At 38.3% G+C, this 16062-nt stretch overlaps 1 pseudogene; it reads right to left on the bottom strand.

The window, feature by feature from the left end:
- Positions 1–1282: 1282 nt before the first annotated feature.
- LOC124102536 (ubiquitin-conjugating enzyme E2 E3-like) overlaps positions 1283–16062 on the bottom strand; it is a 34435-nt pseudogene continuing 19655 nt past the window's right edge.

The following is a 16062-nucleotide window of genomic DNA, read 5'->3' as shown; positions in this document are numbered from 1 at the left end:
TCTAAGAAGAATCTGAACACACAGGCTCTACTGAGCCTCCCCAGCTCTTCAGTCTTTTACCATTAGATGGCACCCATTTGTCCAATTGCATCTCTATATGATTGTCTATTCTTCATCAAATCTAATCATAAACAAGCCCCCCCCCCTTTGTAGCTGTAGGTGGACAGCATGCCTTTATTTTATTTGTTTATTTTTATGTGGTGCTAAGGATTGAACCCAGTGCCTCATACATGCTAGATAAGCGCTCTGCTGCTGAGCTACAGCTCCAGCCTGCTGGGTCTTTATTTATAAAGGCCCATGTCACATAAACCTTTTTATTTATGCCTTCAGGAGCGTGTTTATTGTTTGAGATGACACATCAGTACCCTTTGAGCAACAAAGAGTAAAAGGAAGTCCTTTCATTACAAACTGACAAAGGCAAAAGGTAAAGCATTTTCTCAACAGTATGAATCACATATTTAGAAATAGATCTGGGTTTAATACAAGTGACATAATTCCTAGTCATTTACGGTTGCTTTTATAACCTCATAGACATAATGAATTAGGCTAAAATGCCCTATAATAGTTTGGTAGACTTCAGGACCAGTATCCTTAGTACATGACAAAATACATTTTGATATCTCAAAAAAGCAAGACTTGCAAGTAAGCATTTTATTTATTTATTTGTGGTACTGAAGATGAACCCTGGGGCATTTTATCACTAGGCTACATCTCCAGCCCTTTTTATTTATTTATTTATTTTGGTACTTAGGATTAAACTCAGGGGTACTCAACCTCTTAGCCACATCCCCAGCCCTATTCTGTATTTTATTTAGAGACAGGGTCTCACTGAGTTGCTTAGCACCTCACCTTTGCTGAGGCTGGCTTTGAACTCTGGATCCTCCTGTCTCGGCTTCCTTTCCCTGGGTCCTTGGGATTATAGGTGTGCACCCAGCCCTCCAGCCCTTCTGCCCTTTTAATTTTGAGACAGGATCTTGCTAAATTGCTGAGGCTGACTCTGAACTTGGGATCATCTTGCCCCAGCCTCCCAAAATGCTGGGATCACGGGCATGTGCCACCTGTTCCAAGCATTTAAATCGAACTAATCTACAGCTATAAATTTCTGCTCTTGATAACATTTGCCTTTTTTGTGAAGTCTCTCAGTTTCCAATCGACAAAAGCAGAGAGTAGAATCAGTATTATATATGCACAGAAGTCCGTATTGGAAAGACTGTAAAGATTTGCCATACAGGGAAAGGATGGATGCCTTCTGCTTTCTCACACTGCATACAAATCCTGTGAATCATGTTGTGCATTTCTTGGTCCACTGTCTGGCTATCCTGTCATGTTCTGCTCTGTTGGTCAAATACTGAGTGACTGTGCTTCCAACCAGAGGATCCGCAGGGCTGCAGTCTGTCAAAAGGGAACAAATAGATAGCAAATCCTTTGCAACAGTCAAAGCAGGACTCCAGTTGTCTTTAGGGATGTCTACACAGATAACTCCCAGACTGTTGATGTTGCAGTGATAGATTCTGGCATTAGTAACCTTTGGTGGTTTAAGTGAATTGTCTGATAAAAATATAATATCTAGAAAAAACAACCACTTTCACGTACAGAACTCGGAAGTACCATCCATCTCCATTCACAAATGTTTTCTCCTTTAGGCCCGGCAATTAGGAGGAGAAAGGGTTATTTTGGCTGGTTCCTTCTGAATTCTTTGAGCACTAGTGGATAACTTGGCAGTGGTTTTGCTACAGAGTTTGTTGTTTTTCTTCAGCTGGGTGCCAGAAGTTTTTCTTTTTTGTTCTTGAGGCTCTGTAGCAGCTGGGTCTTGCTGGTTCCCATCTGAAATGCCACTGCTGTTGCTGGGGCTTCATCATGGAACTTTTGCCTATTACTGAACTTATTGGTAAAGTTATCTCTTGGAAAATGTTTGCAAAATTCCCAATGTCACTAAGTTCTCCCTCAAGTTTTTTTTTTTTGTTTTTTTTTTTTGGTACTGGGAATTGAACCCAGAGGCACTTTACCACTAAACTACTACATTCCTAGTCCTTTTTTTTTTTTAAAAAAAAAAAAAAAAACTTTGGGACAGGCTCTTACTAAGTTTCTTAGGGTCTTGAACTTATGATTTTCCTGGTTCAGCCTCCCAGGTGGCTGGGATTACAGGTATGTGCTACTGTGTTTGGCCTCCTTGCTCAATTTTTACATTATGGACCAACTTTTGTTTTTTCAGTATTAGGGGCCTTGTGCATACTAGGCAAGTGCATGGAAAAACATTTTAGCTGAATAAACAAATAAACAAATAAATAAATAAATAAGTTAGGGGGCATATTGTTGAGAAAAAACAGAGTCCCAAGAAGTACAAACAATTTTCATGCCAGTGGAGGTGAACCTGTGTTCTGCTTTTCTCTTGCAAACCTATTTTTTTTTTTTCCTGTAGGGGTTGATGCATGAGGAAAGGTGTCACAATTTTCTGACCCTACACTTGTCTTTTAAAGTGATAGTTTTAAAATCCTTAGGTTTTGAATGTCACGGTTTAAGACCCCAATTTAGTGATTCCCAGTCAGGAGTAGTATTGCTCCCTAGAACAACTTCTGGAAATGTGTGACCCTTTCAATTGTCACAGTGACTGGGAATGCTACTGGTTTCCCAGGTTTTTGGATTTAGACTAGAACTTACACCACTGCCTCTCCTGGGTCTCTAATACTTGACGGACTGCAAATTTGGGGACTTAATCACTTAAGCCAATTCCTCATAACATGTGTATGCGCGTGTGCATGTGTAGGGGTGGATGGGTGGATGCATATCCTACTGGTTCCATTTCTCTGGAGAACCCTGCATAACAGTCTTTGCACTAGTATGTTTTTTCTTTTTTCTCATTAAGTTCTACATCAAATAACACCAAAACCAGTTTCTCTAAGTTCCTGCAGATTCTTATCCATTGGTTTCTCCCTTCTCTGGCAGTCCTGACCTTCACCTCCAGACCTGTGCCCAGTCAGGAGCTCCAGTGAGTGAGAGTGACGAGTTTGACTGAAACTTCTGTAGATTTTCTTTTTGTTCAGCCAGCAAGTGGCAGGACATCCAAAAGATCCCAATGGCTCAGGCTCCATTTTCCATAGCTCTAGTTAGGTAGGAGGGGAGCAGTTTTCACTACAGCCACGGGTGGATAGGACTCCAGTTTGTGGAAGACACAATAGCAGAGATGTGGAGGCACCAGCCTCAGGAGCGATTGTGGAGGGCTAAAATACTGGGAACATTTAAGGTCACTGAAACTGACCTTGGTTGGGAGGGCATTGTCTCCGTGGTATCTTCTCTTGTGAAAACCTCAGCTGATGCCTCAGAGAGGTTTATATCTTCACATTGCCTGTAAGAACAGCAGCTTCCAGCACCTACGTAACATTTCTAAAAGGAAATCTACAGGAGGTCTCTATGGGCAAGATCCTGGATGGGATATTGGCATATTTCCATTTTGGTGTTGTCAGACAGACTTTAGGACCATTAGAGTGGGAACGAACTAGTCCTTATCCAGCACCGGTCTTTTTTTTTTTGGTACTGGGGATTGAACTCAGGAGTACTTAATCACTGAGCCACATCCCCAGCTCTTTTTATATTTTATTTAGAGACAGGGTCTCACTGAATTGCTTAGTGCCTCACTAAATTGCTGAGGCTGGCTTTGGTCTCGCCATCCTCCTGCCTCAGCCAGAGGACTGCTGGGATTACAGTGTGTGTCTCTGCCTCCACCAGTGTCTTCTTTATGTCTGTGACCTGGGATGCAGGAGATGAATGTCAGTGTAATCTCTGAGACAAGCACAGGACAGAATCATCTGGATGACCCCTGGCCTACCAGAAGGGGGAGCTGGATGATTTGAGGGGACCTTGTTTTTTTTAACTTGTTATTTTTAGGGTTTACCTGACAGTAGAGTGTATTTTTTTTATTTTGACATATTATACATATATGGAGTATAACTTATTCTAATTAGGATCCAATTCTTGCATTCTTTGTACATGATGGGGAGTTTCACCGGCTGTGTATTCATATATGAGGGGAACTTATTGGAGCAAACTATATTGAGGGCTCCTTGGGGTCTGGGCAGAGACTAACTTATTGATTTTCTGTCAAAATAAGACATAAATACCCACAATGTGACTGGTACTCAGTACTTTATAGATGCAGCAGAAATGTTGATTTCCTTTTGTTCTCCTGGATTCTATTTATACCATTTGAGCTATCTCGAAACATAGATGTAATATATAATTTCTTTAATTTAAATCACTATTCATTACCTTTCAGACATAGTTTTCAAAATTATGTACTGAAATCATCTTATTAAAACAAATTTTCTGATTTACTAAGTTAAGAGTGGGACAAAGCCAGGTATGTTGGCACATTCTGTAATCCCAGTGACTTGGGAGACTAAGAGAGGAGGATCATAAGTTCCAGGCCAGTGGAAACTTAGTGTGAACCTGAGCAAATTAGTGGGACCCTTTGTCAAAAATGAAAAAAATAAAAACGGGCTGGAATGTAGGAGAACTAGCTCAGTGGTAGAGCACCCCTGGGTTCCACCCCTAGGAAAAAAAAAAGAGTGGGGCCAAAGAATTACATTACTAATAATTTCCCAGAATGATGCTGATGCTGATGGTCTCATGACTGCATTTTGAAAGCTCCCTTATTACAAAATACAGTCCAACCTCCTCAGCACAGTAGACAAAGACCTCTAAAACTTGACTGTGGGTAGGAAAAACAGGAGATTCTGCCAGGAAGAAGTGACAGTGCAGGCAGCTCAGCAGGAGATGAAAATACCCTTTCCTTCCAACTTCTGAGTTCTTGGCTAGGACCCTTATAACAAAAGACAGATTACCAAGAGAAAAATATACAAATTTATTTAATATAGGTTTAACACAACAATGGGAACCTTCCTGAGAAAATGAGGTCCTGAAGAAGTGATTAAACCAGAGTGTTTTTATGCTAGGTTTGGTGAAGAGTGGAAAGTCGTGGAGAAGTATGGTAGGACAAATGCAGTATAAGTTGATGACAATAAACCGGGAGAAATTTAGCAAAGACTGTGCCTTTAGAAATAGGAAGATCCTTGGGCATAAAGAAGGCATCTCCTGATGGGCGCAGTGGGCGCACGCCTGTAGTCTCGCAGCTCAGGAGCCTGAGGAAAGAGGATCTCAAGTTCAAAGCCAGCCTCAGCAACTTAGCAATGCTCTACGCAACTCAGTGAGATCCTGTCTCTAATAAAATACAAAAAGGGGTGCATATGTGGCTCAGTGGTTAAGTACCCCTAGGCTCAATCCCCTGTACTAAAAAAAAAAAAAAAAAGACATCTCTTATAGGAGAGCTTTATGACATGTTTCAGGGGAAGGTCAGAATGTCCTTTCTATATGTCATTTCTTAGATTCCTTCATCTTAAAATATTCAGTATGCCCAGGTGCCATATTTTGTCCTGAATGCCATCAGTCATAATCAGGAGAAAAGTTCTGCTGATGGCCCTGAGATCTTGAAGAGCCATTCAGATCACCTGTCACTTTTCTTTTCTGAGGTTGCTGTTTTTGTTGTTGTTGTTTTTTAAGGTGAGTCCTTTATGGCTGAGCTACATCTCCAGCCCATACTGCTGGAATCTGATAGCTGAACACACACATGGAATGGGGAAAAGCTCACGAGATGTAGTATTCCACAGTTTGAGGCTCATTTTTGCTGCCATCTTGGTGTCTTCAGGAAAGTCCCCTACAGTTTGGGTCAGTCGGGATAACCTTTATAAGTCAGGATAACTCTTCTAGATTCCTTTCAAGCTTATAGTAAGAAAGAAATCAGCAATGCATATGAAAGTACTTTCAAAAGAAAAGCTCAAATATACATTATCCTATCAATGTATGTTAAGTGCTCTACAAATATACATTATTTAAATTTTGTTAGCACCCAGCTACTGGAGGGGCTGGCTAAATCCAGATACTGAAATATGACATCCATTAACTGTGCCAGGAACAAATGTTGCAGAGGACACAAGATTCATGTATGCTAAAGATCTGAGAGACTGAAATAGAACAAACTGTCCCTCTCCTTCCCGGGTTTGTCTTATCTACCTCCTCTGGAGTAGGTAGGTAGGCGTGGGTGCCTCACTTGTCCCTTGGAATAATTGGGAACCAATTTTTGAGAAAGGACACCAGCCTGCAACAACAGTGTCATTAGCTAGATTATTCTTGGTTTGGTTTGGTGGTGGTGGTGGTGGGGCTTGAAACTGGAATGTTAGTCAGATACTCAAGCAGCACAACATTGCCTGGAATGGCATTTGTTTATTTAATTTTTGGTATGGAGGAAATTGAATGTATATAATAACTTCCTACTCTCAACACCACCATTACTGGCAGCCCCAGTAGTTACCACTGATTTCTGACCTGCCGAGTAGGCTTAAATTACCTGTTCTTTAAAGCAATTTCAACCTCTAGGGAAATCTAATTTGTACCAAAGTGGTCAGAAATTGAAGTCAGCCCTTCTGCAAGTTCATTATGTCATCATTCAGTGTGAGTGATCTGCAATCCTCACTTAGCAAAACTCTTTTTGAGGCCTACGGAGCTACTCTCTTGGAAAGATCCTGGTATATTCTCTATAGATGGGCACAGTTTATGACATAAATGTGGAATAAGTAATTTTGGGGATAATTCTACTTAAAAAAAATAAGATACCTATTCTTATTGACAGCCAAGTACAATAGTCTGGAGATTTTTCATTTTCTTACATAATCAATTGTATGAATGTATGGGAGCAATCCTCAGATTATTACTACTGGATTTAGCATGTTCTCCAAATTCCTGGAGTATGGAATATTCTGTTTTATGTTAGGCATTTATATTTTAATTTCAGACCTTTTCACAATTATTTTATCTAACTCATTTCTTCTTGCCTTCACTTGAAGTAGGAGGAAAATAAAACACTTATAATAGTGCCTGACATTCTCTTTTCCCAGAGCCAGGGGTTTATTGCAAGGCATGTTTCAAAGTTTGTTTTTCCTCCCAGGAACTCTGCCAGAAGATGGCATTGTGCTCTCAGAGACTCCTCTGCATGGCTTTAGTCATCAGCCCTCAGTGAAAAACTGCAGTTGGAAGTGAAAACTGCAGTTGGAAAGCTCATTAGTCTCAGTGAGGCTGACAGGAAATGAATTTGCTTGTGCATCCCCAGTCAAGGATAATGCCATTAAGGTCGGCTAAACTCACAATCCCAGACTAAAGATTTCAAAATTCTATTGCTGGTGCACCAAGGAGACTTGTTTCAATTTAGACCCAAGGCTGAGAGTCTAAGTAACAGAGGCACAATAGTTAAGGAAAAAAACAATTATAAGTATGGAAGAAACAAATGAATTCTAAAGGAATTTACATATTGAAGTAGCTGTACTGTAGCTAACTCTATGTAGCATAATCATCATTAAAATATAGTTCATAGACTAATAATTCATGAGAAATAATAATATGTAATTGAAAAATTGCTATATTTTAATGGACATATTTAATTTGTTTTTAGTTTTCAATAGTATTTTCTTTTTAAAAAATACCATCTGAGGGCTGTGGATATACTCAGTTGGTAGAGTGCTTCCCTCACATGCACAAGGCCCTGGGTTCAATTCCAGCACCACAGGAAAAAAAAAATGCCATTAGATAGTAATGCCACAAAAGATTACATTGCCAAATTTTGTTTTGTCCCTGTATTTTTTATTTTAATCAGTTTATTTCTATATCAGTACATCTAATAAGTATGAATGGTAAAAAGGTAAACATTAAAGAGTAAAAATTGAGAACTAAAAAACTTGACATTTCCGACTCTCCTCCCTCCTGCCTACAGTGGTAGCTAATAGTGTTTTTTTTGTTTTTTTTTTTCAGTATTAGGGATTGAACCCCGGGCCTTATGCATGTTAGGCAAATTCTGTACCACTGATCTATATCCCCAGGCTACTAATAGTACTTTTTTGTACTGGGGTTTGAACCAGGGGAGTTTTACCAGTGAATTACATCCCCAGTCCTTTTTTATTCATTTTATTTATTTTTTATTTTTTAATATTTATTTTTTAGTTTTAGGTGGACACAATATCTTTATTTTACATTTATGTGGTGCTGAGGATTGAATCCAGTGCCTCATGGATGGTAGGCAAGCACTCTACCACTAAGCCACAATCCCAGCCCCTATTTTATTTTTAAATTTTGAAATAGGATGTAATTAACTTGCTGAGGATGGCTTTGAACTTGCAATCCTTCTGTGTTAGCTTCTAGAGACACTGGGTTTACAAGTGTGCGCCACCACACCCAATTCCACCAATAGTGTTTTATATATTGTTTCAGAAAACAAAATAACAACAACAACAAAAAAAACCCCTAAAAAAACCCCTAAACTGTCCAAAAACCAAAAATGAACTGATTCTTTATCATTTTAATGTTAATTGAAAAAGTTTTTTAAAGATTACTATGAAAATGGTTGTTGAGCAATTATAAAATAAAGCATGATCCTATTTGGATTCTGACTTTTTTTTTTTTTTTGGTAGTGTTGGGAATCACATTCAGAACTTCACACAGGCTACATAAGTGCTCTACCACTGAGCTATAGTAAAAAGAGTGAAAAATGAAAACTAAAAAACTTTACATTCCTGACTCTGGATCCTGATGTAAAAAAATTGCAATTAAGAAAAAAATGCCAGGCCTATAATCCTAGCGACTAGGGCAGGTGAGACTAATCTTAGCAATTTAACAAGACCTTGTCTCAGAAAGAAAGAAAGGAAGGAAGGAAGGGAGGGAGGGAGGAAGGAAGGGAGGGAGGGAGGGAGGGAGGAAGGAAGGAAGGAAGGAAGGAAGGAAGGAAGGAAGGAAGGGAGGGAGGGAGGGAGGAAGAAAGATTAAAAAGACTGGTGATGGCTGAGCGTGGTGGTGCATGCCTGTAATCCCAGTGGTCTGGGAGGCTGAGGCCAGAGGATCACAAGTTCAAATCCAGCCTCAGCAATGTCGAGGTGCAAAGCAACTCAGTGAGACCCTGTCTCTAAATACAATACAGAATAGGGCTGGAGATGTGGCTCAGTTGTGCCCCTGAGTTCAATCTCTGGTACCTCCCTTCCCCCAAAAAAGACTGGTGGTGTATCTCAGTGGTAAAGTGGCCCTGGGTTCAGTCTCCACTCCGAAGAAGAAGGAGGATGAGGAGGAGGATGAGGAAGAGGTGAGGAGAAGAATGGGGAGAAGGGTGAGGAGGAGGAGGAGGAGGAAGGTGGTGAGGAGGAGGAGGAGGAGGAGGAGGGAATGCACAGTCCTTGGTTTTTTTCTAGGCATCAGTTACATTAGTATATTCATTTTGTAAAACATGAGCAACCTGTCACTGGGCCTGTAATCCCAGTGACATAGGAGGCTGAAGCAGGAGGATTGCAAGGTTTGAGGTCAGCCTGGGCAACTTAACAAGATTCTGTCTCAAAATAAAAATCAAAAGGGCTGGGGGTGGAGCTCAGTGGTAGAGCATTCTTGGGTTCCCTCTCCAGCCCTGAGGGAGGAAAAGTCCTTATATTTCAAAGATATATATTGAAATATTTCTGGACGAAATCTAGAATTTCTTTAAAATAAGATAGCATATGTTTCTGGGAAGGGAATGAAAACAGAAGTGAAACATAATTGGCCAGGATTTGCTGACTGTTAAAGCAAAGTGATGAGTGCATTTGGGTTCATAATACTAATCTTTCTCCTTTGTTTATATTTACAGCTTTCTGTAAGTAAGAAAAATATTTTCATGAAATATTTCAACCACACAAAAAGCTATAAAATTAATAGTAATGAAATCAAATAGTACTTACCCATGTGCCACGTACTAAGTCCTTTACACATACTAATTTTTTAAATTCTTACTGTACCTGTGTGAGATATATATTATTATTATTATTCCCATTTTTTTCAGGTTAATAAAAACTAGGTCAAATAACTTGTGTAGAGTCAAAGAGCTAAATAGTTGATGAATCCTCATGGGTTCATGTGAATACATGTATATAAATCTCTCAGTTTGGGGCAGTGGCACACACCTGTAATCCCAGAAACTTGGAGGCTGAGGCAGGAGGACTGCAAGTTCAAAGCCAGCCTCAGCAACTTAGTGAGTCCCTAGGCAGCTTAGTGAAACTCTGTCTCAAGATAGAAAATAAAAAGGGTTGGGGATGTGGCTCAGGGGTAAGGCACCCCTGGGTTAAATCCTAGTACAACCCTGCTCCTTCCCCCAGAAAGAATAAAACCTGTTAACAAATTGAATACAGCTCATATGGTGTGTTGAATCATATGAGATTGTTGTTTTGTAGGTCAAAAATTACTCAACATTGGCAGTGTCATGTGATCTAACCCAGTATTTCTTCTCAATTGTTTTCTCCTTCCAATCCCTGGGTAATAACCATATTATTCGTATGCATTTCTTTTACTTCAAATGGTGTATATTTAACAGTAGACAGAGTTGATTCTCATATTTTAAACTTTCATAGTAGCATTCTGGCAATTTGATTTTTTTATTCAACTTATATTTATGAGATCCAGTTATCTGATATGTTTTTCAAATATATTGTGGGATATTCATATTCTGTCATACTATGGAATAGTGAAAATACATGAACTTAAACTATCTGCTTAGGAGCCACTCACAATATAAGTTATTTATTTATTTATTTATTTAATTTTTTAAACACACATTTTTTTTTTTTTTTTTTTTTTTTTTTTTTTTTTAGAGAGAGAGAGAGAGAGAGAGGGAATTTTTTAATATTTATTTTTTAGTTTTCGGCGGACACATCTTTGTTTGTATGTGGTGCTGAGGATCAAACCCGGGCCACACGCATGCCAGGCGAGCGCACTACCATTTGAGCCACATCCCCAGCCCTATAAGTAATTTATGAACCAGCTTCCAACTTTGACTGTCTCCAGTCTTTTTTTCTTTGTGATACTAGGGATTGAACCCAGGACCTTGTGCATGTGAATCAAGCACTCTAACAACTGAGCTTTATCCCCAGCCCTGTTTCTAGTCTTTTATTATGACTGGCAGTTCTCCTATGAGCACACAAAGCATACTCATAAGTGAAAATATGAACTTCTACCAAAATTATCATCATCAAAATATGAAATGAATCATCTTATTTGCCTTCTAGAACATATTTGATTGGATTTTATTTGACTCTCCCTGAAAATATTTCAGAAATTGATTATTATGACAGATGACATTTTATGTGGTCTTACACAAAAGTCTAGCACTCCTTAAGGGCAATTGGAAGTGCACTTAAATAAAGCAGAGAATGCAGATACTGTGTTGAAGTTTGACTATGTGGCCAATAGAAATAAAACAAGAAAACAATCAGAAGTGTGGGAAGAGAGTGAGTCTTAAAATTTATAATAAATTATCTTGTAGCAAATGACTCCTAAGTAGCTTTGGTGAAACAGCTGCATTGTTTGTGGCAAGTTTATCCTGTTTTACTGTTCACCCTCCCATGCTTCTTCTGCTGTCTCTTTTTGATTTCTTTTCTTTTTTGAGATGGGGTCCTGCTATGTTGCCCAGGCAGGCCTTCTTCCTCCCTCAGCCTCCTAACTACCTGGACTGTAGGTACATGCCACCATGCCTGGCTTTTTAAACGCTTAGCGTGTCTTTGCCTCAGATTAACAACACCCTTTCCTGTGATCCTCAGTGGTGGAGGCAGTAGTGACTTTTTCTACCTTCCTTTCTTTCCTTCTTTTTCTTTCTTTCTTTCTTCCCCTCCCTCCCTCTCTCTTTCTCTTTCTTTCTTTATTCTTGATACTGGGGATTGAATTCAGGGGCACTCAACCACTGACCCACATCCCCAACCCTATTTTGTATTTTATTTAGAGATGGTCTCATTGAGTTGCTTAGCGTCTTGCTTTTGCTGGCTTTGAACTGGTAATCCTCCTGCCTCAGCCTCCCAAACTGCTGGGATTATAGGCATGCACCACTGTGCCCCGGCAGTAGTGACTTTTTATATAAAATATGAAAAGGTAAAACAAAGCCTGATATTCAAGGTGAAGAAACCCACAAACCACCGATAACGCGAATGTCCTCTGCCAAACCACAGTGGTCCTCATGCTATTGGTACACACGATCATAGAAATAGACACTGGGGGTTTTCTTTGGAAAAGAAATCATACCAATTAGTTTTTGTTGTTGTTGTTTGTTTGTTTCTCTCCTTCGTCAGTGATTAATGTTCCTGAATGATAGGTACATTGTTAGTTGAGGCTTTCTTGGAAAACTGAATGTTTGTTTCTTTTTTTTTCCCTGAATATTAAACTTGTTTTGGAAAAGGTTTCAACTCTTTCTTCAGGGAAAGACTAGGAATATATTTCAGATAAAGGCTTTTGGTTTAGAACTTTTAAAAGGCATACTACTAGACACAACAAATCATATTTTAGTATCTGATTTCTTTAAATCTTCTTGCTACTTATTTCTTTACAAATTCTTATAAAGCTGACCCACTTATACATTACTAATTGGAACCATAGAGCCTTTAATATCTAAATTCTACCTCAAGAAAGCCAATTTTAGGGGTGGGGATATTGTTCAGTTGGTAGAGTGCTTTCCTTGCATGCACAAGGCCCTGGGTTCAATCCCCAGCAATACCAAAAACAAAAACAAACAAAAAAGCTGATTTTATTTTGGGACACCCTATGAACTTTTTATAATGTTTATCAAACTATTATGGCTCACAAAGTTATTCTTTGTGTGTATAAAAATAACGGCAATATGATGCCAGGTGTAGATTTCCTTTTTTTTTTTTTTTTTTTGGTGATACTGGTGACTGATCTTAGGGCCTTGTGCATGCTGTACCACTGAACTACATTGAACTACTCCAGCTCTGATTTTCATCATTTTTTTTTTGTGTGTGTGTGTGTGTATGAAAAAAAGATTTAGAAGTCCTTTGTTTATGTCAACTTGCCACTAAAATTTGTAATACTTTATGTCATCTGTGACAATTAAATGTAAAATCAAATATTTTTATTCATATTACTTGAGCGAGCTCTTGCAAATCAGTTTAATTTATGGTCTACAAGTACTCTTTTGATTTTAAGGTTTTTTTTTTTTTTTTTTTAAATACAATGTCAAAATTAAAGCCACATAGATTAAAAAAAAAAGAAGTAAAAATATATAAATGTACCTTCTGCTCCTCCCCACAACAAACTCTGCATTCAGGATCGACTTGTATATGACCTGCTCCTAAAGATAGGTCACTTTTGGATTTTTTGATCATAAGGAAGAGATCTACTCATAATCTTTACATGGAGAAGTTTATTGTAAATATCCAGGACATAGACTTTGTCTTCTGCTGTCTTTTTGGGTGGCTGCTCTCTTCCTTCTGCCTTCCATTCAATCATCTGTATACTCTACTGTAGGTTCTGAAAGGGGACATCTGAGTGGATTGATTTCCATTGCCCTGGTAGGAAGAGTCCTTTGAGTAAGGCCTATGGGTCAAGGCTCATGCTGAGGAGGCACTGCCTCTGGGTTATCCTGTATTATGTAGATTTATAGAGTATCTGAATATTCTAAGCTCCCATATATATATATTTTTAAAAGGTTTATTTGGATCAATTTTTTTTTTAAAGAGAGAGTGAGAGAGAGAGAGAGAGAGAGAGAGAGAGAGAGAGAATTTTTTAAATATTTATTTATTTTTTTTAGTTTTCGGCGGACACAACATCTTTGTTTGTATGTGGTGCTGAGGATCGAACCCGGGCCGCACTCATGCCATGCGAGCGTGCTACCACTTGAGCCACATCCCCAGCCCTAAGCTCCCATATTTTAAAAAGGGTCTTGACAAATTGGAACATGTCCAAGGGAGGGCTTGAAGGATATGGAACAATTGTTAAAATAACTGCAATTATTTATTTATTTAATGTCGGTTTGTTTGTTTGTTTATTATATTGGGGGTTGAACCCAGGGGATATTCAATCACTGAGCTATATCCCAAGTCCTTTTTATTTTTATTTATTTTGGGACAAGGTCTTGTTAAGTTGCTGAGACTGGACTCGAACTTGTCATACTCCCACCTCAGCCTGCTGAAGAGCTTGGATTACAGGCATGTGCCATCATGCCTGGTCCTACAACTCTTCATTTGAAGATATATTTGAGAAGAGTTGTCAAATTTATTCCATTGGCTTCAGAAGGTGGATTATAAGGTGGAAACTACAGGAAACAGATTTCTGCTTAAAATGAGAGTGTTCTAACAGGTGGAGGTGTTTGAAAGTGGGATTGGACACCTCAGTAAGGCAGGGAGGATCCTGTGTTTGGAATGTCAAAGCAGAGGCTGGATGCCATTCGTCAGGGATGTTGTAGAGGGCATCCCCATTCTAGCAAAGACTTTCCCATGAATCTGAAGGAACAGGTGAAATTGGATTTCTTAAGATTAACATCTATGAGGGTATACATTCATAAACAAGTTTTGACTTTATTCTTGAAGCTTCTTAGGAAACAAGAATATAAGTGTTGGAAAATCAAGTTCAGGCAAAGAAAAACCCTAGAGTTGCCTATACTTGTTTAAACATGAGAATTAAAAATATCTAATTTGGGCTGGGGTTGTGGCTGGGGTAGAGTGCTTTCCTTGAATGCACAAGGCCCTGGGGTTGTGGCTAAAGCTTTGGCCTAGCATGTGCGAGGCCCTGGCTTTGATCATCAGCACCACATAAAAATAAATAAATAAAATAAAGGTATTTTATTTAACTATAAGTAAAAAATAAATATTTTTAAAAAATCTACTTAGATAAAATATCCACATACATTTATCTTCATAAGCAACAGAAAAAAAGGGCATACTGACATGTCTGTCATATGGTTGTTTGTTTAAATTAATAATGTTAAAATATGTTATATAATGAATAAAATAGTGATAAAATTTAGAGAACATAAACCACATTTTATTTTATTGTTCAACACAACCTAACATACAGCACTTTTTTTCAGTGGGAATAATATAAATTTTGCATCAGGCATGGTGTCAGAATTGGGCATATCAGCAATAAAGCATCTGAAGAGTTTGAAAGCATCCTCAATATACAGGTAGTATTGTTATGGAATTTGAATTGGTTAACTTCAGTAAGGATCCAGTTGGGTGTGGTGATGCATACCTGTAATCCCAGCAACTCAGGAAGCAGAGGTAGGAAGATATCAAGTTTGATGTAAGCATAGAAAGGGCTGGAAATATGGTCCAATAGTAGAACACCCCTGGATCCAATCCCTAGCACTGCAAAATACAAAACAAAACCTGCAATGATCAGCATTGTTGATAACTATTAAATGGCTACTAGCAGAGGATGATTGTCATTTTGGGTGTTTGGTATTTAACTCTGAATCTCACAAAAGTAAACACTTGGGAATGGAGGTGTAGCTCAGTGGTAGAGAACCCTGGATTCAATGCCCAGCACCAAACACACAAAAATAAATTGATACTTTATGTTAACTACAGCAGAAGAAAATGTTTGTCTGATATAAGATATGTATCAGACACTAATTTGGTTTAATATGTGTAACTAAGTTGAAACTAATTTGCTCTGATATGTATAAGAAACACATATTAACTTTATATAACTTTTCACCTTTCCTGCTTTGTTGATTTACTACTATTAGAAACATGGAAAAATGTGGAACCAAATGAAGTAGATAAATAGAAAAGTTTTGCCCTGATATAAAGAAGGATGTGAATTTTATTTGCATAATTTTCTATTTTTTAATTGTTCTGTTGTAAAACTGATACATGCTTATTATAGAATATTTTGGAAAGAAGTACATTATTTTTAAGCCTTGCATCTGTTACCCCTTAACTAGATTTCTTTTTTCTTTTTGAAATAATAGGAGCTCACAAATCCTTTTGATCTACAGTTTTAAAATAAAAACATAAGGGTTGGGGTCGTGCCTCACTGGTAGAGTGCTTGTCTGGCATGTGTGAGGCACTGGGTTTGATTCTCAGCACCACATATAAATGAATAAAATAAAAGTCCATCAACAACTAAAAATACGTATATATTAAAAAAGTAAAAGCATAAGAATGTGGTTCACTTTAAGGATAACTTCAATTTATACTGTTAAGAACTTGAAGGGGTCTGGGAATA

The sequence above is a fragment of the Marmota monax genome, unplaced genomic scaffold, assembly GCF_021218885.2.
Source record: "Marmota monax isolate L192 unplaced genomic scaffold, Marmota_monax_Labrador192_F-V1.1 WCK01_AAM20220418_F8-fsc00002, whole genome shotgun sequence".
In the NCBI taxonomy this organism is placed as follows: Eukaryota; Metazoa; Chordata; class Mammalia; order Rodentia; family Sciuridae; genus Marmota; species Marmota monax.
Note: the sequence above shows the minus strand (reverse complement) of the source record. Positions and strands in the feature narration are given on the sequence as shown.